Here is a 26,675-nt window from a genome sequence, read left to right as displayed (position 1 = left end):
GACTTCTAAAACTATTATGTTACCACCACTCATTAAAAAGCAAACAAACAAACAAACAAAAAAAAACAAAAAAAAAAAAACGCTAGCTATCTCTAAAAGATTCCTTGACAGACCAAGGGACCAAATGTTTGCTATGAAAATGGCCATTCTATATAAAACTCTTGCAAATCAAAAATTACATTCTACAATACATTAAGAAAAGACATCAAATAGCAGCAATTTGTTATAGTGAGTAAAACATTAGCCCAGGAGCACACAGACACATTATGGGGTGGGAACTCAGGGTACAGACACATTGATACACAGAGATGGGGGTGATGGGGTTCTGGAGCCCTTTCTGAAAGAAGTGTATCAGTTGCATTAAATCTTGAATTTTTCAGAGCTCTGGACCTACAGATGTCTTCTTCTGGGATTATTCTAATTTAGAGAAATAATGGAAAGTGCAATATCAAAAAGTAAGAGTTTCTGGGGCTAGAGAGTTGGTTCACAGTTAAGAGGCCTGACTGATTTTCCAGAAGGAGGACCAACTTTCAGTTGCCAGCACCTTCAGGCAGCTCGTATTGTCTATGACTCCAGTTCAATGGAATCCAATGGCTTTATCAGACTCCACAGGCACCAGACAGACACATAATGCACAGGTATGCATGTGCACAAGACACCTGTACATATAAAATATGAATTAAAATATTTTAAGATAATTTCAAAAACCAAAAACAAAGCAAAGAAACAATTATTAGGACAATATCTGAAAATAGAACACACATGCTTTAAAACATGATCATTGCACATGACTCACAAAAATGCTAATGATGAAGGGATATGGTCATATGTATTGTGAAATATTAATTAAGTATAACATGCCTATGCATGTACACATGTGAGTATTTCACTCAGGGCTTCACCCACTCACTGTATGAGCACAAAACACATATGCATGTGTGCACATACACACGCTCAATCTCCCCCAGTATGTAGTACATGCAGCCCCGTTCCCTATAGAGGGAATAGTCTTTAATAACTTGAATGCAACAGATATGTATCTATGAAGGCTTGAAGGATGAAAGAAAATTTATCGAAGGCTTAAAAATTGTGTGATTCTAAACTCTTTTCCCCACTTAATGTTTTTTACAAATACTCATCCATAAAATATTAAAGAAATGTATCAATTACTAGCAGAAAGAACATACTTTATAGCCATTTGAAAAAAGTATGAAATCTGAGCAAGTTTTGTTTGCCATTATACATCAATAAACCTTACAAGGGTGAAGAAATACAGATTGATTTTTTTAAAAGTGTTTTTGTACAGAAAGTAAAGAAAGGCTGCATGTTTCCAGTATGTTTTGGTAGCTTCCGTTGAATTCTTTTATATTCTAGTAAGAAAAAAAGAAAAGGAAAGAAAGAAATAAAAAATATAATATAATATAATATAATATAATATAATATAATATAATATAATATAATATAATATAATATAATATAAAAACAAGAAAATCCTGGTAAATAAAAAGTCCATAAAGGAAGCAGTCTACCACAAATGACAGAACACACAACCCTCAGACTGAACCCAGGACTCACTCAGTCCCAATCATGAGCTTCAGTTTTTGTCCAAATGACTTGTGTTGGAAGAAAAACTGGATCTGAGGGCAATTTTCATGTTCCTTTCTCAGTTCCTGTGAACTGTGGTTAAAGCATGGCATATACCTAGCCTGGAGCAGGCAGAAGCAAATCTTATGAAACAAGGTCTTGCTACTTCACAGATTCATGAGAACTCCTGAGTTCCTTAAGAATTTATTAGGCTGCTGAGTCGATGACTTAACGCATCAGCTATGTTAAAGCATCAGTATTAAAAACCCTCCTGATGGGATGAAATGATAGAAACCAATACATATTTCATGGTAGGTGCTTTGTGTTGCTTTTGTATTTATATTACTTTAATGAGAACTTCTGTTTGTTACAGATTGGCTAATCCATTTTTCATGTCTTAGAGTTTGGGTCAGGTCTGTTAGTAATTAGCCTCAAGGCAATTTCACATAAAATATTTTTTTTTTCTGAAGGTCTAGCTGATATTGTTATTAAACAGTCTGCTTGTGAAGGAAATTTTCTAATCTGATATCTGTGTCAGATATATGCACCCTGGAGAGCTGCCGTCTGGCTCATGTATTTTTAATAATTTCAAGATTACATTAGTGTAGTCCAAATCTACAGTACTCTCTGTTTTATTTAGTCTGTAGTAAAAAGTGAGTCACAGTGAAACCAGAATTGGTAATCAAAAGGGATGCAGTCACTAAATAGATTTCTGGGCGGGTTTGTAGTTCAGTAGCAGAGAGGCTGAGTAGATTTGACTTATCAACAGCTCTGTAAAGAATGCTATGTCTCAGACACAGGTATAATTAGTAATCAGCACACATGACAAGAGCTTTTGCTTTTAAGAGTAAACAACTAAGGAGGGATGAAGGATTAAATAACTAAAATTTATTATACAAATATATGAAACTGTCAAACAATAAAAAAAATGAAAGGCTTTGGGAGTTTTGATTCAAAAGATTAAGTATTTAATTTTTTAAGAATAAGTAAACACTGAGAGGCTCTAAGTAACATTTTGTGTTCTTCCAAATGAACTATATGGAAGAACACTGAACCCCACCCCACCCCAGTGAGTGTGCCAAACATCTTTTGCTGATACAGTAATTTAAGGGCATCCCAAATGACTCGGAGGATTGATGCTGCTGAAGAGGTTCCTTCCCATGTTGTGGAAAGCACAGAAGCTTTTTTTTTTTTTCATTTGTTTTCTCTGCAGACATCTCAATTTTTATTTATATTTTAAATTTATTTCTCATGCTACCTTTCCTTAAGTGTGATCATTTGTAGCGATAAGTTCAGTCGGTTCTATCTGACATTGGAAAATCGCCTGGCAGTATATTGAATTAACTGTTCTCTCTGAGGATGAGCCCCATGATAGGTTATCCCAACCAGTCAGTCCTAAATGTGTGTACATAAAGACAATGGACTCAGCAGGTATATATAAGATATACATGCATGCCCGTGTGTGTGTGTGTGTGTGTGTGTGTGTGTGTGTGTGTGTGTGCATGCCCATGTCGGGGTACCTACGGAGACCAGAAGAGGTATAAGACTCCTGTGGATCTGGAGTTACAGGTGGTTGTGAGCCTTGGGACATGAATGCTAAGAATCAAACTAAGCGAATGCCCTTAAGCACAGAAACATCTTTCCAGCCGTTCTCACAATAATTCTAGCTGTTTATACTTTGACTGGCTCTGTAAATCCCATTACTGTCTTCTAAGCAATATCATAAACATTTTGAAAACTATCTGTCACGTTAGTAAGCTCAAAAAATGCCATAGATTATTAATTGCTAATGCACTGGCTGCCAGTAAGTTTCAGTCCATTCCCGCAAGAATGTTCATATATATTTCTGCCTCTGTAAATTTTTTGACATACCCATTTCTCAGGTTCTCTAAAATCTAATTTTTCATGTATGCCTTTCCTGCCTGTGAGACGATTTGGCTCTCTCCACACTGCTTAATGTGGGGAGAGTAAGCATGGTGTCAGTGGTGCATTAGACATGACCGGAAGAGGAGATGAATGCTTTTATACATCCTTCTGTTTACAGCCTGGAACATTCCGTACTCACAGTACAAAATCTCCTTGATAATTTTTAAAATAATATGTGTTGGATTCAAAAGAAATGATGAACAAAGGTGATACAGGAGATCAGCACTGTATATGAGTAATTAAGTCACAAAGCATCACATGGCGTAGTGTCCTGATGTCATCACCAATCTGTGAGTTTTCATCTCAGTGCAATTTAAGTAGAATTATTCACCTGCCTAATATATAAGTTCATGTTCATTTTCGGTGGAGTCAATGCTACAATTTATGATATATTGCATATAATAGTTGATGTCTTTGATAGTCATGCAGTTGATAACTTAAATTTTGAAGAATTAGTAAATAATGGATTTCAGGAATTCATTTCTAAGCTTTTCAAGTGAAAAGTATAAATGAAAATCCTCATTTCATACTTGGCTTATATCCTTATAATGTTGTATCTCTGAGTCTTAATCAGAGAACTACCTTTAGCATCCACTGAGGGACCAGAGGCTCATAACTCCTAAAAGTGCTGAGAACAGGGGAATGCTGGATGCTCAACCCTAAATGAGATATTAATATCACCCACTCTGAGGCCAGGGGAGTATCTCAGAAGACAGAGTAGGAAGACTACAAGAGTTAAAAGAAGAGAGAGAGCTATAGCACTATAACATGCTGCCATTCATTTATAGCATGACCATTGCAACCAGGAACAAGGAACACAAAGCTGTGTGGCCACTGCACAACACACACACACACACACACAATCTAAAGATGAGGAGAAATAACATGGAAGGAAAGGGCCAGCAGGAATAGAAAGTGGTTGAGAGAAGATATTGTATTTGAGAATACGATCACTGAAGAATATAAGTAAGAATCTGCTAATTTTCCTTTAAAGGAGGGGGAGAGAGTAAGAATAATCCAGGAAGAATGTAGAATTATAATTGGACAGTTTTCTGTTATAGATGAATACATGGAGGTGCTTATGCCAAGACAAATACCAGAACTGATATAAATCATTGTTAGTGCTAACACTGATTCACACCTAGAAAGACAATGTTCTGGATCATTGTGGTATTGTGCCTAGCTCATTGCAGAGGAGTATGGAATGCTAGGATATTCAACATGGAGACACTATCAGGTTGATCTTTATTCCTCCTTTCATTGGTGTGCAAACCATAATTGATGTACTGAGAGATTCTGGTTGATTCTCTCCTGGCCTTAAGATCTGGCCTTACTCAAGGCCAACTCACTAGACCAGAAGGCAGCTTGACAAAAACTAATTTGAACAGGGCCCTGCCAAAACAAGCAGTGATGCAAAGTTGATTAACAAGATTTGAGCAAAATCTCAGTGAACTTTCCATTCTACCACACTGGCATTTATAGGGGAGTACTGAATAGCGTAAAGACGAAGTTAGAATTGCATTACAGTGTAATGAGCAAATGTTTGACTAGGAAGCCACCTGGTGTTTGAACATAGCTAAGTGTTTCCACTATGCATTCCAAGTCCAGTCATTTGGATCAATGTCTTCAGAAGAATATTAAGCTGACAGTGATCACTGGACTATGTCTTTTATATGTACATTGGAACAAAGCAATTACCAAACATACGTAGTAGCTCTACACCATCTCTACTAAACCGGGAATGATTGAACTGGTGTTTATGGGCATAAAGAAACTGAAGACTAACTATTTCCCCTACTTTGTGGCCCAATAGATTTAATTATCTACAAGCCTTGTCCTTGGAACTATTTAAGGAGACTTGAAGGAAAAATAAAGCCAATGAAAATCCTTTGCCAGGAATGTAAAATTTAATGTTAAATACATTTTTAAAAACAAATAAAAATTCTATATTTTTTTCCTTTGCAGATTGATGTCAAAACAGTCCTAAAAGACATGATTCACACAAGATTGTTCTTGAACGTCTATAGTTCATGTTTAGCTGAGCTGACATGAGCAGTCATCACCGATATAATTACAGACCTTGATCTACTTTCCTTAGCAGAAACATTAATGATTGCAGTAAGAAAGTGTTCAATGAAATGAAAATATAACCCCAGAATAACAGTTATACCTCTCAAGAAAAATGAATGTAATACAAATATAACCTTGAACTAACTTTCACATTACTCAAGCTTAAGTAACTCATATTTATTAAAACAATGTACCTGCAGCTCCCGTAATCACAGCAATTCTCACATTAGCATGGGGCACATGCTCCGAATGTTGCAACCTGACAGCTCATTAAACCAACATTTTTCTTGTTGTTGCTGTTTCAATCTTGAATGTACCATTCAAAAATTTTTAAAAGACCATGAGAAAATAAATTGAGGTTGATTCTTTTGGAAGAAAAAAATCATTTTCTACTCACATATCCCTTCTAAAGTAGATTCAAAATATTGGTATTTATAGCATTTCAAGACTCATATCAAACCCATGGAAAAAATAACTCACTATTATGTCTGTGGGGGAAAAAAAACTCCTGAATCCATTCACCCAGCTCTTCACTTCAAATTTTAAGGCACACATTTTCAACCTTCTATTAGACATCTGCTTCAATACCCAACATAATGTTTCTATTACAGTATCAAGGACCACTTTGAACCAGAACCATCTTCTGGTGTTCATTTTCCCTTTCTTATCATCCTGTGTGGAACAAATCTCCAAGCCTTTTCCATTGCATTATTCTTCCCATTACTTCTATCATTTCTGGGGTCTTAATTTACCTACCTTATCAAAAATAAAATCAAGATATTGAATCCAATTCCAAGCCCTACCCTAGGCTTTATAGCTACAAGAAACATACAGCAGAAATAAGGGACACAAAACCTTGGTGGGCTTACTTAGCACTTCAGTATAAAAACTTTATGCCAATGTCATCTCATGAGGCAGTGTGTATCATGTGTTATGACGTCCACAGACATGCAAAGCTTCACCATCAGCATCAGAAACAGATACTCATGATTCTAAAGTCACTGCCCTTTTACCTATCTCCTTTACAAATATCTACGGAAATGGTTTCAATAGCAAAACACTTACCCTTGATGGAATATTTTGGAAAACCCTTTAAAATATATAAATTACAGAGATACATCCCACCACCAACCTCAGCTCTGAACAAAAGTCTTAGAAGATAATGTTAAACTGAAGATGGTGGGGCTGGAGAGATGGCTCAGGGATTAAGAGCACACTGACTGCTCTTCCGGAAGACCTGGATTCAATTGCCAGTACCCACATGGTAGCTCACAACTGTCTGTAACTCTAGTTCTAAAAGTTGTGACACCCTTGCTCAGACACATGCAAGCAAAACATACACTTAAAATAAAAATAAATAAATTTTAAGAAACTTAAGACCTTTACAAGGGGATCCTCCTTCTTAGGCTCACAGATGAGAAATGTTATTTGTTACACTCTGAATTCAGATCTTGTGAGGTGCAACCATTCTCTGATTTAAAAAATACAAACAAAAAAGCAAACAAACAAAGAAACAGTGTTTCATGTAGCTGCTTCCAAGAGTGGCACAGTAAGTGTAAAAGATGAACCTTGAACATCTAGCAATGTCGGAGAATGAAGAAGTTCCTAGAAAAATTGCATCCAGGGGGTTATGTCAGTGAGAAACAAGAGAATCTTGAACTCACAGATGTAAGAGATGGTATCACAAGTGTAGATCTAAAAGACCAGGTCAAGAGCATACACAGATCCATGTCTCCATGTGTTAGGGTATGAGATTAGAAATGTCTGTCAAGAGCTCCTGAGTTCATGCAGTGTCTACTTGCTGATCAAAACAAGTGACCAGAACACTCCATTAGTTTTAGCAACCACCCCAAATGTCAGATCATCACCAGATTCAAGCCACTCTGGAGATCAAGGAGTTAGAAAGTTCTTTCTTATCCTCATTCATCAAAATTCTCAACTTGGAGTGATGGCAGAGGCAAACTGGGTATCCTGACTTATCCCACTGTAGCTTTGGGCTATAGGGAAAAAATGTGTGTACAAAAGCCCCAGGAAGAGCTATATGAGAATCTAGATAGAGTGGATAGGTAGAAAACAAAGATTATCCATCCCTCACCTTTAATGTTGCCCTTTCTAGTGCTATGTATCCACACGTGCTCCTAACCTGAATAGTAACTATCTTTGCACTGTACATGACAATGGGCCATTTCCTAAGAAACAGGAGATAACTATCAGCATACATTCTTACTCCGCCTTGAATAAATAAGCAATCCTGTAGTAATACAAATAATCATGTTATATTTCTAAATTTCATGAAGAAAGGGGTTACTAACTATTTTGGCTCATAGAATTCTGTATCAGTTCTTGCATCACCTGACAAGAGTATGTTTTAGATTCACAAATATAGGGCTCAGTGGACATTTGCAAAGGACATTCTGAAGAGATAGATATTTAATTTCATTTCTTTAAAGCCAAGGGAAAACTTCCAAACAACAAAGAAATACCACAAGATACCATTATCCTTAACTTCTTTGTTCACTTGGAAGATGAAAGATGCAATTGTTCAAATTTAATTTCATAATTACTTAAGCAGTGGTGCTAGTGAAATAAGGGACATATTGGTCACATGCTTTCCTCATGGGAATGGACAGTGACCTGGCAAACTCTCAACCTTCCGGTCAAATTTTTAAAGCTTTATTGAAATATAGTCCAATTATTCACATATTATCTATAGGACTTCCCTATACCAATGCAGGATGGGATAGTTACAAGAGAGATGATATGACCCAAACATGGGATATTAATCAAGAGGGTCTTTATTGAAAACGTTTCCCAGTGCTGGAGAGGTAGATGGCTCTGGGCTTAAGAGCACATACTGATTTTGCACATGATTGAACTTTAGTCCCCAACACCTACTTTGGTTGTCCACACTGTGACTAAAGCCTCAGGGAATCCAACACCTTCTTCCCTCCACAGACACCTGCACTCACAAACACATAAAAATAGTTGGGTTTTTTGTTTGTTTGTTTGTTTGTTTGTTTAATTTTTAAAGAAAGTTTCCCAACGTCTGATGTAAAAAAACCAGATTCATGGGCTAGATTACCTAGAAGATTCCGTGTGCTCTGTGTGTTTGATTTCCTATTTACTCCCAATACTTTCTGATAATGAGTATAGAAAAAGATCCAACCATGTCTCAGATAAGCTGTAGCAAAACAAGTCAAAAGCTCCTTCCTATAACTTCAAGTCAGAGAGTTAAAGAGCAAACAAGTTTCACCCTGCTAGCCAGAAGAAGCCAGCAAATAGTGGATCATGGACTTGTTCGTATTTATAAAATACACATACTTGGTGCCAACCTCAGGGGAGGCTGTTTCTGTTTCTTTATATGTCTGTGACTTAGTTTTATCATTAAGAATATATTTCTCACCTACTTATAAAAGAAAAGATACTTAGTAATAAAAACACAAATAGTTTTTTTTTTAATATTCAAGAGATCTAAATATCAGAGAAGCTTTTTAGTGGGAATCATATTCTCAGTTGGCCACATGTGTAAAGAAAATTCTTTTTTCAATCCCTGTTACTACATCTAATTAGCATAAGCAGGATACACCCTGTCAGGCACTAATGGTATTTACATTCCTAGACTCTGTTATAAAATATGAATGGCCATCGTGTTTGTTCATCAGCGCTGCCTCTTGTTCTCTCGTTATTTATTCATTCAACAAACATTCGCTGAGCACCTACTTTAAACAAGTTCCCTGATTTGAAATTTACATTCTGTAAAAAGGCATCTCCCTGTACAAACCAAGCATTCTGAGAATCTTATTTTCCCTAGTGCGTTTCTCTTGCAGGCAAGAAGTTGTTTTACTTTGTAGTCCACTAACTTGAAAATTGGAAATTGTCAAATGCATATAAGATTGACAGTCTGCAGGCACTTCTATCTTGTTGACACTGTAAAAAGGCAAAAAAAAAAAAACCTTACTTATATTCTATGCATTTTAAAATTAGTTTAGGAGCAGAGCAAGTACAGATGGCAATAAAAGAAGCACAGCCAATAGGTGATCTAGGAACATTCTAGTTTCGAGAGAGGTGATATAAAGGAAAAGAACACGCAGTGTAGGAAGCAGAGAAAATGTCATAAAGAGATGCAAATGCTAACAGAGAAAGCTGTAAATGGAAAGGCATTGGCTCACCTGATCCAGCATCACACAGAGTACTCCACAAGGTTTCCAAGCAAAGAAGAAGAAATGACATCAGTAAGTGAAGATTTCCGCTGGCCAAGTCATCACTATTCCTTTAACAACTATTAGGAAGATCATCCCCAGTGGCCTCCACAGTGAATTGACTCCCCAATCTCCATTATCCATTGTCTTGGTTATTCAACTTTGGAGTAGGCTGGCCTCAGTTACCTGCTAGGGCCAGAAGGACACACTTGGGGACAGGCATGCTTTCTGCAACGCAGATGCGAACATGAAAGTGTATTCTCAAACGGTGCATCTGCACTCAAACACTTCTAAAGAAAATATTTCTTTAGAAAATTTTGTTTTTAAAAACTCAGATGTAAATCCCTTTGCTGTGAAAGCAAAAGCCATTCAGATACGCTGTGGTAGGGTTGTCAACTGCATTCTGCTTTGCTGAGAAAAGGAGCTAGAACGGGTTTATGAAAGAGCTGGGCTAGCATGAGTCCCCGAGACAATCCAGGGAGAGATGAAGGAAAATGCAGGTGACTTAGAGAAAGCTCGAGAGTAGAAGTGCATCCATCATGCCAGTGGCAATGATGCAGCCTGATTATTTGCTCAGAAAAGGGAGAAAAGCTCCAGTAGATTGCATTTTTTCCTTATGGCTGTAACTCATACTTAGCTTTTTATTCAGAGTCCGTACTTGCTCCACAGAACCAAATACATTTTAGCTTAAATGGATACACTTAATATGAAATTAATTCCTATGTAATTCTCAAAAAGGCATGCTGATAATTGTAACTGAAACCACAAAGTTCCTTAGCACTAGTTCTGTACTGAAAAGGAGAGTTCATTTCTTCTAGATTACTTATTTATTTATGTCAAACTGCTTTGAAGTATTTTAGGTGTCCGCGAGGATTTTTGCAAGCAAAGATGCATTTCAAATGGGGTCGTGAAATTTGGTATATGACAGAGGGTGTATTTCAGACCAGTCCCTTTCTATTTTTCTGCCTCCACGTTATTTTTGTATACATACTGTGCCCCCTGCATTCTCCTAATGCAAGCCATGAGTGAACCATTTGTTTAGCAAATATTTATTGCCTATCTTGAGGTCAGCATAGTGACTGGCAAATAATTGGTGCTCAGTAACAGGCCACTGAATCTATACTAAGTATGTGTCCACTCTGAGGGCACCTAATAACCCCTTGGGATACAAAACATATGCAATATAGAATCTGCCTCTAAATAGGAACAAGAAAACAGTAGATATTCTCTGTAATTTGAATTTCCTCAGTTAAGAATTCTCTGTTTAGCTCTGTAGTCCATTTTAAATTGGGTTATTTGGTTTGGGGGCATTTAATTTCTTGAGTTCTTTGTATATTTTGGATACTAGTCCTCTATGGGATGTAGGGTTGGTAAAGATCTTTTCCAATTCTGTAGGTTGTGATTTTGCCCTGTTGACAGTGTCCTTTGCCTTATAGAAGCTTTCCAATTTTATGAGATTCCACAATAGCCACAAATAATGCAAAATTCCTTTGTGTAACTCCAAGCAATCAAGTGGAAGATCTGTATGACAAAAACTTCAAGTCCCAGAAGAAAGAAATAGGAGATCCCCCATGCTCATGGATCAGTAGTATTAACATAGTAAAAATGGCCATTCTACCAAAAGCAATCTGCAGATTCAATGCAATCCTCATCAAAACATTAACTCAATTCTTCACAGAAATAAAAAGCAATTCTCAACTTCATATGAAATAACAACAACAAAAAAAAGCAGGGTAGCAAAGAACAATTTTCAACAATAAAAGAATAAAAGAACTTCCCGGGGAATCCCCATCCCTGACTTCAATCTGTACTACTGAGCAATAGCAATAAAAACCTCATGGTATTGGTACAGAGACAGTCAGGTTGATCAATGGAATAGAATTGAAGACCCAGAAATAAACCCACACATCTATGATCACCTGATCTTTGACAAAGAAGTCAAAACCATACGGAGGAAAAAAAAAAAGAAAGCTTCAACAAATGGTGCAGGTCTAACTAAAGTCAGCATGTAGAAGAATGCAAATTGATCCATTTTTATCTTCTTGTACAAAGCTCAAGTCCAAGTAGATCAAGAAACACATAAAACCAGATATACTGAATCTAATAGAAGAGAAAGTGGGAAAGAGCCACAAACACATTGTCTCAGGGGAAAACTTCCTGCAATGAACACCAATGGCTCAAGCCCTAAGATCAACAATTGATAAATGGGATACCTTGAAACTGAAAGGCTTCTTAAGGCAAAGGACACTGTCAGTATGCTGAGAAGCACCTAAAGAAGTGTTCAAAATCCTTAGTCATTAGGGAAATGCAAATCAAAACAACCCTGAGATTTCACCTCATACCAGTCAGAATGGCTAAGATCAAAAATTCAGGTAACAGCAGATGCTGGCCAGGATGTAGAGAAAGAGAAATACTCCTCCATTGCTAGTGGGATTGCAAACTGGTACAAACACCTGGAAATCAGTCTGGCAGTTCCTCAGAAAATTGGACACAGTTTTACCTGAGGATCTAGCTGTACCACTCCTGGGAATATACCTAAAAGATGTTCCAACATATAACAAGGACACATGCTCCACTATGTTCATAGCAGCCCTATTTATAATAGCCAGAAGCTGGAAACAACTCAGTTGTCCCTCAACCAGAGAATGGATATAGAAAACTGTGGTACATTTACACAATGGAATACTTCTCAGCTATTAAAAATGAGGACATCACAAATTTTGCAGGCAAATGAATGGACTAGAAAATGTCATTCTGAGTGAGGTAACCCAGACACAAAAGGGAATACATGGTATGTACTTACTGAGAAGTGGATATTAGCCAAAATTTTCAGAATACACATGATACAACTCATAGCCCATATTAAGGGTAACAAGAAGGAAGGTCCAAGTGTCCATACTTTAATCCCACTTAGAAGGGAGAAGAAAATCATCACAGGATGCAGACAGAGGGAAGAACCTGGATTGGAGAAGGGAGGAGGAGGGAAAAGAGAGGATGGGATCAGGTGTGGGAGAGGAGACAGGAGAGCATCCCAGAGGGTCAGGAGAATGAATAGAAATATACAGCAGTGTGAGGTTGGGAACAGGGGGGTAACACTGGGAAGTCCCAGACATCAGAAATGTTGGAGGCTCCTAAAACCCAGTGGAGATGACTTTAACCTAAATGCCCAAGAGCAGGGAGAAAAAACCTAAAGAGAACACCTCCAGTAAATAGACATGGACCCCAGTTGAGGGATGAGGCCATCCACTCATCTCAAAATTTTTAACCCAGAATTGTTCCTATCTAAACGAAATTCAGGGACAAAACAGGGAAGGAAAGGCTATCCAGAGACCACCCCACCTTGGGATCCATTCCATCCACAGACACCAAACCCCAACACTATTGCTGATTCCATGATATGCTTGAAGACTTGAGCCTGGCATGGCTGTCCTCTAAGAGGCTCTGCCAGTACCTGACTGAGTCAGATGCAGGTATTTATGGCCAACCATGTGACTGAACCCGGAGACTCCTATAGAAGAGTTAGAGGAAGGACTAAAGGAGTTAAAGGGGATTACAACCCCAAAGGAAGAACAACATCATCAACTAACGGGACCCCTTAGAGCTCTCAGGGACTAAGTCACCAACCAAAGAGCATACATGAGCTGTTTTATGGCCTCTGCTACATATGTAGGGGAGGACTGCCTTATCTGCCCGCAATAGGAAGGGATTGATCCTTTGGAGGCCTATTGCCCCAGAGAATGGGGAGGCTAGAGGGGTGAAGTTGGGGGTGGGCGAGTGGGAGAGCACCCTCTTAGAGGGGAAGAAGAGTGGGATGGAGTGGGGCTCATGGAGAGAGGTTTGGGAAGGGGGACAACATTTGAAATGTAAATAAATAGAATAATTAATTTAAAGAGGAAAGAAAACAGTAGAGAACTTGTATATAAAAGTCATGGTAGAGACTGGGAAGCTAGCTCAGTCCGTAATGTATTTGTTCACAATCAGGAGGACACACAAAGGATTCCTAGCACACATGAAAACTGTCTGGCCTGGTGATAGCATTTGTAATACCAGTGCTTGAAAACGAGAGAAAGAAGGAGCCCTGGGATTCACCTGATAGCCAGTCTTACCTAATTGTTGTATACCAGGACATTGAAAGACCCATCTGAGGAGTAAATAGCATTCCTGAGAAGGATGCCTGAGGTTGTCCTCTGATCTCCCCCTAACCCACACACACACATAGTTATGTACTCACTCACATAAACATACACACACATACACACACACACATCACTGAAATTCAAAATAGAAAAAGTGCCATCTGTTGGGACTTTCCAATAAGTGCTTCTGAGTAAAGACTTCTTTGTTTATATTTAGCTGTGCAGAGGCACAGGACCAAGTTCTTGTGGGCTGAAGGAATAGATAATGTGTAAGCACAAGAGTGGTGAACTGTGTGAGGGCTTATTTTTCAGTCTATCTGGTATAGATAGAGAATTTCCTGATAAGCTTGCAAGAAAGAACAGCAAAAAGCCATGAAAAAAATTTTCAACATGTTAGCCAATGTATTACGCTTTTCTTCAAATGGAGTATTTTAAATTCTCCTGGGATCTAAGAACTAGTTATATAAAGACCAGTGAATTAGAAAAAAAAAATGTCTTGAGTTTCTAACAAAGTGGCAGTAGAAATCAGCATGTGACTCTATGTTCTCAATACAAACACTATAGTAAAGGCTAATAAAACAAAGAAGCGGGGGATGGAGAGACGGCTAGAGGTTAAGAGCACTGACTGTTCTTCCAGAGGTTCTGAGTTCAACTCCCAGCAACCGCATGGTGGCTCAAAAACTATCTGTAATGGGATCCAATTCCCTCTTCTGGTGTGTCTGAAGACAGCTACAGTGAACTCATCTACATAAAATAAATAAATAATTAAAAACAAACAAAGAAGCATCTGATTGCATCCAGGATATGATGTCAAGGAAAGCTTCATTAGAAGACAGAGGTAGCTCAACCTCGAAAAAGAAGAGGTTTATGTCCATTAGGAATTGCAGATCCAAGGGTCCTTTAGACCTGGGCAAGGAATAGCTTGTGTGGGCAGCGAAGTATTACTTGATATTATTATATTTTCACATCCCTCAACATGAGTTATTTTATCAGTCTATTTAAAATTAGCATTTACTTTAAAAACAAATTCATTCACTCAACAATAGCCAGTTTACTACTCCAGAGGCAATGACACCTGGGAAAGAGGAGCCAATAAATGAAGCAGACTAAAGTCTCATGCAATAGCCTACTTTATTCAGAGCACCCAACAATTTATTCCCTGAGGTTTAAGAAGAATAACATGAGTAAAGCGACCATCACAAGGACAAGCCACATGTGGAAAAATCTGTCTTTCCGTAAAGACGTATAAACAAATAACAATGTCCAGTTGTAATGAGTAATCTGAATTAACTGACTCCTATCCACGTAAGAGGGCACAATAGCATAAACCAAAAACAATTCTGTATATTTTAAGAAATTGGGGTGACAAGAATCTTGTCTTAGTTTCTTGAAGTTTTCTCATAAGCACTCAGAAATCTCACACAACTCCATTCTTGGAAGACATTCTAACATCTCCCCCCTTTTTATTTTTAGACACAAGATATCCAGAGTGGTTTTGATTTAAGATGTTGTAAATAAATCTAATTGTCATTTGATCCATGAGTATCCTATAAGCAAGCAAATTATAAACATAATGAATACTATTAGATCAGTGAAAGCATCATCTGCCACCAAGAACAGAGATTCAAACTATGTCTGATACTATTGATTACATAATTATACTGATCAAAAAATGTAGAGAATATATTGAAAAGCAATCCATATGATTAGTAGTAGTTCTGGTCTCCTGTAGAATGTAAGCCAATATTTGCCCTTGTACAAGAATACAAATGTTATGATGTCCCATGCAAGTAGGAAATTATTCAAATCCCAGGGACAAATTACATACAGTCTCATCTTCAGATGAATGAATGAGTCTATTAGAGTCCAGTGGTCCAGTCATAAACACAGAGTCATTAGTAAAGATAACAGGAAATGGATCCATCCATTCTACAAGTTGAAGCAAACGGGGATGAGAAACGTAAGACTAACACATGGGTTCAGATATACGCTGAGCTCACCACAGATGCACAGGTCTAAACACCTAGCATCTCCAGAAAGAAAAATTCTCAGGTGGCATAGGGCTCTGTGTAATTCATAGAAGAACTTCTCCCTTGGTACATAGGGCCTTAACTTGGCTCCTGGTGGGCAGACTTGACTTCAGATGATATGGTCAATATCTCCTTTTACCCTTTAGTTGGAAGTTTGCTATCTTTCTGGTGATTTCCACTGTCTCCTCCCTGATTCGCCATTGTCCTGGATGCCCCTGGGGCCACTGGAACCAAAGAGGAATACATAATGTTTCAGTGAATCCATCTGCAGTGACAGATGCATACATCTTCCCCTGATAAACATTTTGATTTTGCTAAAATTGCTCTGGAAATACCAAATGAAGTTCATGAGGCCAGGGAGGAATTGGGAAACAAATTCTGTTTCCCTGCCATGTCCTTGCTTGCCTGGGTTGTAAACCTAGCATTTTCATAGTATCTCCTAAAACTTCATGAGAAAATGTGGAGAATTTAAGATTATATTAATCATCACATTTCTTACCCCACACTTCAGGTTCCTCTTCAGGAAATGAAGTATATGGTTTAAAAGGAGGTTCCAGTAAGGAGTCTGAGATATTTGCAATTTCAATATTTATTAGTACTCTCCTACATTTCTTCATTTAAAGTTCCTTCTTCTGGAAACCAGGATTATAATTACAAACAACTTACAAGCGGTCTAATAGTTGTGATTTTTGATACTTATGCTCCTTACTTCTATAGAGAATGATGAAAGCTTGACATACGGCTAAGCCTTCTCTGGTCCCTGCCATGTTATGCTCACCCACCACCTTCCGTGGGTGTCCAACTCTCTATCACATAGCTGAATTAGGTCCCTGATTTTTGACACCACTTGCTTACTGCTCTGGAGGTAGATGCACCTGAGAGAATGGAGCCAATAAATTAGGCAGATTCATCCAATAACCAACTTTATTCAGAGCATCAGACAAGTTTATACTCTGAGGGATAAGAAGAACCAAAGAGTGCACCTCTAGGACAAGCTGCATATGACAGTTGAGCTGAATGTGACTGACAAGCCACATGTGATGGGCAAGCCACATTTGGCAAAAACATGTTTTTCCATAGAGATGCATTAAAAAGGTAACAAGTGAAGAAGTAAAAAAAAATTAACTTAAAGAAAATGTAACAATAGCAAGTTGTAATGAATAGTCTGAAGTAAGCATACACCTATCTGCTATACCTGGTAGGGACACACAGAAGTATAATTCAAGAATCATTTCATATTTTTGAAGAAACTAAAGCCACAAGAATCTCCTTCAAGTTTTCTCACAAGTGCTCGGGAATCCGTGCTCAAGACTGTGTTCTCGGACTATGTCCCAACACCGACATTTGTCCATATTGAGTTATGTCTTTTCTGTAGATTTCCTCATGTACTTTTCTCTGACTGTAAGTTAGATGCTAACTATCCCCTTCAGTTTCACTCACAGAGCTATATCCATCATGGCCCATCTATTACAAGACCGCCAACCATAATAAAATCTCTGGTGGCCTTGAAACAGTCTTCTCTCATCCTTTGAGCACAGATCACAATTTTTGTACTCCTTTCTATAGCCAGTACTATTTTTTAGTGTTGTTTTGTTTTGGTGCTGGTAGGGATCAAACCCGGTGCCATCACATACTGGGAAAATACCCAACCTCTGAGGTCCATTCCAGCTCACATGCTGTTTTGTGACTCTTTTCATCATATGCAATATTAGAACAATGTTTCCTGTCACCAGCATTCGCTGAAAGGAATTGACAAGATTGTCCTGAGGAGAAATCAAATGCATGCACGAGTCAATATTGTCTTATTTTACATTAAGTGTGTGTGTATATAGTTACTGAAAAGATATTTTTACTATACAAATAAAAAATTAAAGACAATAATGTGGGGTCCTCAGTATGTTGGTTAATTTTATTGTGGTTGCTATATCATAATGTATTTCTGTACCAAATATTTACATTTTTGTAGATATTAAGTGCATGCAATTTCTATTTGTTAACTATACTTCAATAGAGGTCAGGAATAAAACAATACCAAATTAGAAGAATAACAAGAAGCAATTATGAACAAATTATATCCCAAAAGAAAAGGTGACTTCCCTTTACAATAGTATTTTTCTGTTGAAAAATAACAGTGACAATTCTCTATTAAAGGTGTCTCAGAACAGAGCAATCCAGCCCAATTCTTTTTATAGAACAAGTAATAATTTGAAATAAAAATACAAATCACAAGGAAAAATAAAACAAAGAATCAGAAATCCTCAGGAAATGGTATACATATACAATATTTAACAAATTATTTTAAAAATCCAGTCAATACATATGCAAAAGTATGATGCATTTTGGCCATATTGAGGTTTTACTCATACAAAGTGAATTCACAAATGAAAATCAGCTCATTCAATATAACTTATTAAGACAAAAATGTTAAAACCAATAAGGTCATTTCAATAATGTTATTTCATCAAAAATTTACTAACCTAAGGATTCTTTGTTTGCTTTACTATTTTTCTTTGTTTATTTTGTTTGGCTTTTAAAAATAGGACTCCATGTAGTTTAGTTTGGCTTCAAAGTCCCTATTTTTGCTGAAGGTGACTTTGAATTGTTGATTCCTGCCACTTCCACCACATATATGCTAGGATTACAGGCATACGAGACCAGGTCCTGCACATTTACCAACAGAGACTACTAGGAAAGGCATAGCTCCATAGAAAATCTTTACAAAATAAACATTTGTAGAAGGACTTGTGCCCAGAATATAAAATTAGACAATGAAAGTCAGCAAATGATTTGGACAATATTCAATACAGGTGCGCGTGTGCACGCACATGCACACGCACGCACACACACAGAGAGCCATGAATATCTAAAAGGCATATGAGGAGATATCAATATCACAGATCATTAAAGAAGTGCAATTTAAGACCCACAACAAGCTACCATTATGAATCCATTAGAATAGCTAACATAACAAAAACTGGTAATACCAATTGTTGATAGAATGTATGATAACAGAAACTCTCATTAACTGATGGTATAAATACAACCTACAAACTCATTTAGAAATATTTAACAGTTTCTTCAAATATTAAACACAAATCTACCATATGCACCAGCAATTCCACTCATAGAGATCCATACAAGAAAAACTAAAATCTTTTATATAAAGGCTCTTTACACAGATGTTTATAGCAGTAATATTGCTATTTAAGAAAAATGTAAACAGCCTATCTGATAAACAGATGAAATGTTAAACAATCTTAAACAATCAAAGCAAAGTTACTACTACATATAAGTTCAAATGTAAACAGCAATATAATAACTGAAAGAATGATAATACGAACCCCACATGATCCTTATATGATGTTCAAGAAAAGGTGAATTTAGAGTAAAAAATAAGTACTCCAGAACTGTGACGGGTACACTGTTTGGCTATGGAAATCTGGGACCAGTTTTGATAAGTAGTGCACATATTCTAAAATATATGTTTACCGAAACTCAATGACTTTTTAAATTAAAATAGATGTCTTTTGAAGTTTGCCACTCAAATGTCAGTAAAGTTCCAAAAGACAGATTAACTATGACTTTAAAAATTCATCAACTGCCACCTCCTTTAACAACTACCTTTGCGTGTATATTTCTCTGGGAAGAACAATAGTGTCGGTTCATTCTTATGTAGAAACACTCACATCACAAAAATTAAAGTGTTATTAAGTTAGAAACTGCATAACACTTGTCAATTTTGTTGAACCACTCATATTCATGACCACAAAATCAAGCATAATTTACGGGGAGCTTGTGGATAATCTTCCCAGAAGCCGCATGTCATAAATTAAGTAGAAAACAAGAAAATTGGGCTGGGAAGGAATATGCCAGGAAATGATCCAAGACAGATGAGGGAAAGGCTGGTGGCCAGGCAAGGAGAGCACTGGTCACTAGAATTTAAATTACCCACACATTGATTCTGATTCTGGCTCCCTACATGACGATAAAAGAACACACATCTGAAGGAGTTTATGGGCAGAATTAACAGTGGGACCTGGACTTGGGGTGTTAGAATTACAAGTACGCAAGGGAAGGAAGCACTGGGTTCCATGACACTAAGGTCAGATATTATATATATGGATATTCTAATATTAATCTCCAGTTGAAATCCTATTTGAAATCTCATTATGAAACATCTCTGTAGTGCTTCTAGTGTGTTATTCAGAAACATTGTAGTGAATATTTTATTCCTTTTTAGATCCTATAATGCAAAGTCCTGTCTAGTTTCTTTGGAGCCTGATGTGAATTAAGAAGCAGACAAAAAAGTCTTCAGAATCAGTTATCAACTTTTAAAGAGCTATTACATGTATATATCATTCTTTCTTTAGGGCAGGTCTTCATGGTCTCACTGTTTGTCTATCTATCTGGCTCTCTCCCTCTTCTTTTCCCTATCCCTCTCCCTCCCTCCTTTCTTCCCTCCCTCCCTCCCTCTCCCTCTCCCTCTCCCTCTCCCTCTCCCTCTCCCTCTCTCTCTCCCCCTCCCCCCTCTTTGTGTGTGTGTGTGTGTGTGTGTGTGTGTGTGAGTTAGTGTGTGTGTGCATGTGTCTTTGTGTTGGAAGATAGAATAGTGAATTAAATAGCATCTAATTGAGATAGGAGATTGTTGCACTTCTGCACTACTATGTATCACTTATGATACTTTATGGGGTTATGATCGTGGATAAGGGAATAAAAGTATATTTTGATTGTGAAGGTGTAAAATCCAAAGTGAAACCACAGCTTCAGAATAGTTATTCTTACTGTATAAAAGTTCACTGAGCTGTTTAGACTTTGGGTCTGGTTAATTTGGGTGTGTGGTGTTTACTTGATCTGCATGTTTCTCCTATAATAACGTTTAAAAATTTTTTAAAGCAAAACTCAGTTTTGTTGGGTAAGAATTTCTACCCTCCAATCACTGCTTAGCCACATTCCTATTCCATTCTGTGACCTCCTTCAGAAAGTTTCAAATAACAAAATGTTACGACACAGCTCTTCTCTTCACTTGAAATTTACTTTATCATATTGTATTGATTTTGGCTAGCTGGCTTCTATCAGGTGTAAGAAAAAAAATCATAGATGAAAGAGATGAAGATTCTCTCTATAAGAGAAAAGAGCCTTGGATTTGAAGTCACAGTCTTGGTCCAGATTTCTAATTATTTATAGAAAGCATAACACAGATATCTCCCAGCTCCCTTGTCTATGCATTAAGTATAGTTTCAGATTACTATAATAATCACATTTTTATATGTGCTTCTTGCTGAACAAATTTAAGTTCCTTAAAAGCAGTGGTCATGTTACCCACGAACCCTTCCTATCTAGGAAAGGCTTGGCAAGGTTGGTGAAATAAACGGGAGTGAACAAGCCATGACACTTTCCTATCTGAAGACTTCAAAAGGTAGCAAATGCATTCCCAGGTTATTGTAAGCTCTAAATGATACTGCAAATGTAATGAAACATCCGTCATTGGATGGAAAGTGACACAGCTCATTAACGCTTACATTCATCCAACAGTTTAAAAGACCTGTTCCTTAGCACAGAGGTTCATGTTACAGCAAGCATCACTAACATAACTGTCTAAGGCCAGGAGGTGAACCTCAAAAGCTCCAGATGACATTCTCCTCATCAGAGTAATTAGTCAATGCATAAACTAGAAACAAAATAGGTTTTGGAAAATATTTTCAAATATGTAGTAAGGGAAAGTGCCAAAGAGCTAGATACAAACTGAGAAGTTGGCATTTATTTAAAGTCCCCTGCTTCCGTCACCTAGTTATAAAGTACATATCCCAAAACAAACAGTCTTGTGTTTTTTCTAACATGCTAGTTCTCTTACAGTGGATTATATATAAAATCAGTCATTAGTATATTCAGGCATTCTTCCTTACATTTCATTCTTTAACAGCATCAAATATACATTCAATAAATAAAGCATCTGAGATATATGTCCTGAATTCCTCCTAGGTACCAAGATGCCAGAGAAACAATGACACATAAGACACAGGCTGTGCCTTAAAGAAACTCACAAATGCCATGAGGGAAAAAAACTCATGAACTCACTCTTTACCTCGGTGGACTGTGATATATATACACACATATGTACACTGAAGAAAAATAAGCTTTTATAAAGCTTATTTTGTGCTTTATATACAAGTAAAGAGCTTGTCCGATCCTCATCTCAAGGATTCTTATCACAAGTATTCAATATTGTCTAATAAATTGCTTTTTTGAGAAATATTTCCAGTGAAGAGCACATGCCTTAGGTTTTTATCCATTCACCAAGCCATTAGTCAAATACAGACAAAATAGTAAATAATAAGCATATTTTGGAGTGTGCATGAGTGTGTGTGTGCATGCATATGTGTGTGCTTGTGTGTGAGTATGTGTGTGTATGTTTGTGCATGTGTGAGTGTATTGTGTGTGTGCTCGTGTGCCTATGTATGTGTATGTGCAAGTATATGTTTGAGTGTGTTTTTGTTGAGTGTGTATGAGCATGTGTGCGACTATGTGTGTGTGCCTGTATATGTGTCAATGCCTGTATGAGTGTGTGTGTGCATGCATGCGTGAACATGTTTATAGGGGTGTGTGTGTTTGCCCATGTGTGAATGCATTGTATGTCTGAGTGTGCACGCATGTGTGTGTTTATGAGTGTGCACATTTGTGCATGTGTGAGTGTATTGTGTGTGTGCACTCATGTGTGTTTGTGTGTGTATGAGCATGTGGGTGACTGTGTGTGTGCCTGTATATGTGCCAATGTGTGTATGAGTGTGTGTGCATGTATATGTGTATGCATGTGTGTGTGTATGTCTGAGTGTGTTTATGAAGGTTCATGTGTGTTTGTCCTTGTGTGAATGTATTGTGTGTGTGAGTGTGTGTGCATGTATGCCTATCTATGTGTGTGTGTGTCCATGTGTAATAAATTATTTCTCTTTTGTTAAGGATATTTATTGGGAAGGTGATTGGCTCTGTTACGCTAAAGTAGTTGATCATGTTTTATGTGACAACTAAGGAAGCCTTAGGACTGACCATGAATCTGGCAATAAAGAGTGTAGGCAGAATGATGGAGATGTGTTTCTGAACAGAGTGGAATAAAGACAAGAAATGAGGGAGTTTGGAATGTGGAAAGTACTCAGGTATTTTGAGAAATTTTTTCATAAAGGAAAACAGAGAAATGAAACATTAGATTTAAAATGGGTAAACAGGATCCGTGCTTTTTTGATGATAGGAAATAAAGCATTTTCAACCTAATAGCATATCACTAGTGAGGAAGGAACTGGGGCAAGGTGGATGAATAGAAGCAGTATATGACACTCTGCATTGGAAATGCAGTAGCCAGGCTGGCCTGAAAATTAATCAGGTGACCTGCACTCTGCTTCCTGTCCTCCACTGCAAATGTCCCCAGTCTCATAACCACCCCCATAGCAGACAACTTGCAGGGACCATTCCACCTCCAATCCCTGGGGACTGCCAACCCTGAGGTAGAACTAACTTTGCTGAGGACTTTGTCAGTCCCCACCTCCGCCCATTCGAATTTCATTTAACCCACTCCCATTCCTTTGTGTCAAGCTCTGACGCCTAGAAACACACTCTGCCTAGAATCCCCAGTAGCCACACTGACCTGGACTCTAGTAAGCAGTTCCCCTTACCATTCTTGCCCTCCATTACAATCTCTTCAGTCTCATTCCATACCCCTGTGGAGGACTGCATGCAGGGGTCTGCCCCCCACCTTCAATTCCCAAGGACTCATTCAAAACTTAGGACAGACCCAGCTTTTGCCTTCCTTCCTAAGAACTCTCTCAGTCTTCCCCTTCCTACACCCCCATTCTTTCCTGTCAGCCCCCAATACCTGAAACGCTTTCTACCCTGGAACCCCAGTGGCCATACATGGAGGGTACCCAAAAGCACTCCTTTCCAGGCAACCTACAGCCACCACACTTTCCTAAGAAACAGAGAGAGCAACAGAAACCAAGTAATGGAAGACCCACTCAACAAAGATAAAACCAAGTATCAAAACCTAGAATCACAGTCATCCCAAACACAGATGGGCTAGGCACCAGTGCACTAACATGCAGGACAAGACGCCTCCACCAGAACTCAGCCACCCTACTCCAGGAGGTCCTGAAAACTGCAACGTAGCTGAAACAGAATATTAGCTAATATGCTTGAAGGCCTTAATGAGGAAATGAACGAGTACCATATCGAAGTCTATGAAAATACAGTGGAATGAAATGAACGAAACTGTTCAAGACATGAAAATAGAAATCACTAAGGAAAACCCCAAACTGAGGAAAAATTGGAAATGTAGAAATTAGGAAGTCAAACAAAAACCTCAGAGATAAACCTCCCCAACAGAGTACAAGTCATGGAAGAGAAGGTCTCAGGCACTGAGGGCAAGATGTATACATACCTAAATAGACTAGAAGGAAATCAAAGAAACAATCTCTTTAACAATACGTGTATAGGTGGAATGAATATAGATAGATAGATAGATAGATAGATAGATAGATAGATAGATAGATAGAGATATCCCTAACCAAGCAAGTGGAAAACTTGTATGATTAAAAACTTTAGGACTTTGAAGAAAGAAATGGAAAAGAAGATATCAGAATATAGAAAGAGTCTCCATGCTCATAAATGGGTAGGATTAATGTTGGTTGGTTTTTCGTTCTCTGTTTTCAATTGAGTGAGAGAAAGAAAGAGCATGGATTTCGTAGGAGGGGAAGAATCTGGGATGAGTAGCAGGGACAGGGAAACTGTAATCAAAATAAATCATATGAAGAAAATCTATTTTCAATAAAAATTAAAATTATAAAAATATGTAGTGTTCAAATAAATGAAGAAATAACAAAATGAAGTTCACCTGATGACCACGTGTTTGTTTGACCTCGAAGCACAAAAGGGCAGCACGCATGCTTTGAATCACATTCCCACTTTGTGTAATGTGCTGTTTATTTCATTGGTGCTGGGGTAAACTTTTCTTGTTGTGGTTGCCTAGCTGAGTCTGATGTGCATATAAATAAGATATTCCACAGGATTGGAAATCAGAAACCTACAGTCAGTGGCTGGTTCATATTCCCAAGGAATACAGAAGTCCTTGGGGAATCACCTGTCAAAATTCAGTCCTTCAAATTGATTGCTCCAGAAAGCATGCATACCAAAAAAAAAAAAAAAAAAAAAAAAAAAAGGAGCCACACACCATACTTCCCTAGGCAGAATTATCTTCAATAAATTAAAATTTGATGTGATGTCTGGAACTTGAACAGATATTCCAGTGTGTAATAATGGAAATGTCATTGAGCTCTTGAAACCCAGTTAGGGTCAACATGAAAAAAAGAGTTTAACTTTTATCCTGACAATTCTTAATTTTTTCATATTCAAATGCTATATAGAGTTCTACAGCATGCTGACTTGAAATGTATTTCTCATTTTCCAATTTCTCCTACCCCTCTCCCCGTTCCTTGAATGGCTTATACATATGCAAATTAGAGTGCTACAGTTTTGCATAAATAACACAGGTTATTTCTAGAATGTATGCTCCTTTCACTATTATGCAGAAATAGTCTAACAGTTTCTTTTAAGTCTGTATGGAAATAAATTGGAAAATTACTAAATGCTATAAAATATACAAAACTTATGCAAAAAACATTATACAAAACTGAAAAGAAGTAATTAAATTTGAAAATTAATTTATGCTGCATTGCTTTCAAATTTTAGATCACTTGAGATTTTATTTTAAACTCAAAAGCTTAAGAGTTAAAAGTAATGATGAACAATTTAACTACTATCAATTATTTTCCTAGGAGTTGTTAGTTTCATTTTAAGTCCTTCAAAGCTTCTTTCTTTATACGGCATACTCTAACCAAGCCAGGAAGTAGTAGCAAAAGTACAGTTATTTCAGATATTCTTATTTCAAATGTGGCATGCCACTGAATGTGTCAGTCTGGAAAACCATAGCAGATACTCAGTCTGAGTGGCTTACACAGGGTTTCTTTCTTGTATTTCTGAAGGCTGGACATGTAAGATCAAAGTCAAAGCAGAATTGGTTCAGGAGAACTTTCTTCCTGGCTTGTGGAAATCTTATTTGATGGAGAGAGAAACCTATGGTGTTTCATCTTCTGACAAAGGAGGGCAGTAATCTCACTTAGGGAGTCCGACCCACATCTACAGGAGTTCTTCATGTGAATGCACAACTTCCAAATAACATTACATTGAGATTTACAGCTTTTAACACGTGAAATTTAGAGAAACAAAAATCTTCAATCCCAAATACCCATTGTCTCACGGCAGAACTAAGTAACTTACCATTGATAACATATGTGGGGTGCCAGACACTTCTTTGTCTGGCATCCTTCACATTCTATACATGTCCCTACTCTTCAAGGCCAAACCAAGCACTCCATACATGGGCTCATTCCCAAGCAAGGTAGAAAGATGCCTTGTTACAATCACTGCACTGAACTGGCTTCTAGCCCAAGCATTTAAACTGAGGTCTAATACTTCAGAAGGCACTTAAGGAAATGTTTCTTGTGTGGGTATTGTACTCATGCAGTACTAGAATGTCTTCTACCTGGCAATGAGTTGTGGGGTTTCTCTTCCCCCACCCTGTTTAATAGCAGATTGGAAGTAAATGAACCAAATGACTAAACATCATTGAACAGGTTGAATCAATCTCTCTCTCTCTCTCTCTCTCTCTCTCTCTCTCTCTCTCTCTCTCT

The sequence above is a fragment of the Grammomys surdaster genome, unplaced genomic scaffold, assembly GCF_004785775.1.
Source record: "Grammomys surdaster isolate TR1022 unplaced genomic scaffold, NIH_TR_1.0 65, whole genome shotgun sequence".
In the NCBI taxonomy this organism is placed as follows: Eukaryota; Metazoa; Chordata; class Mammalia; order Rodentia; family Muridae; genus Grammomys; species Grammomys surdaster.
This window is presented reverse-complemented; position numbering follows the sequence as displayed.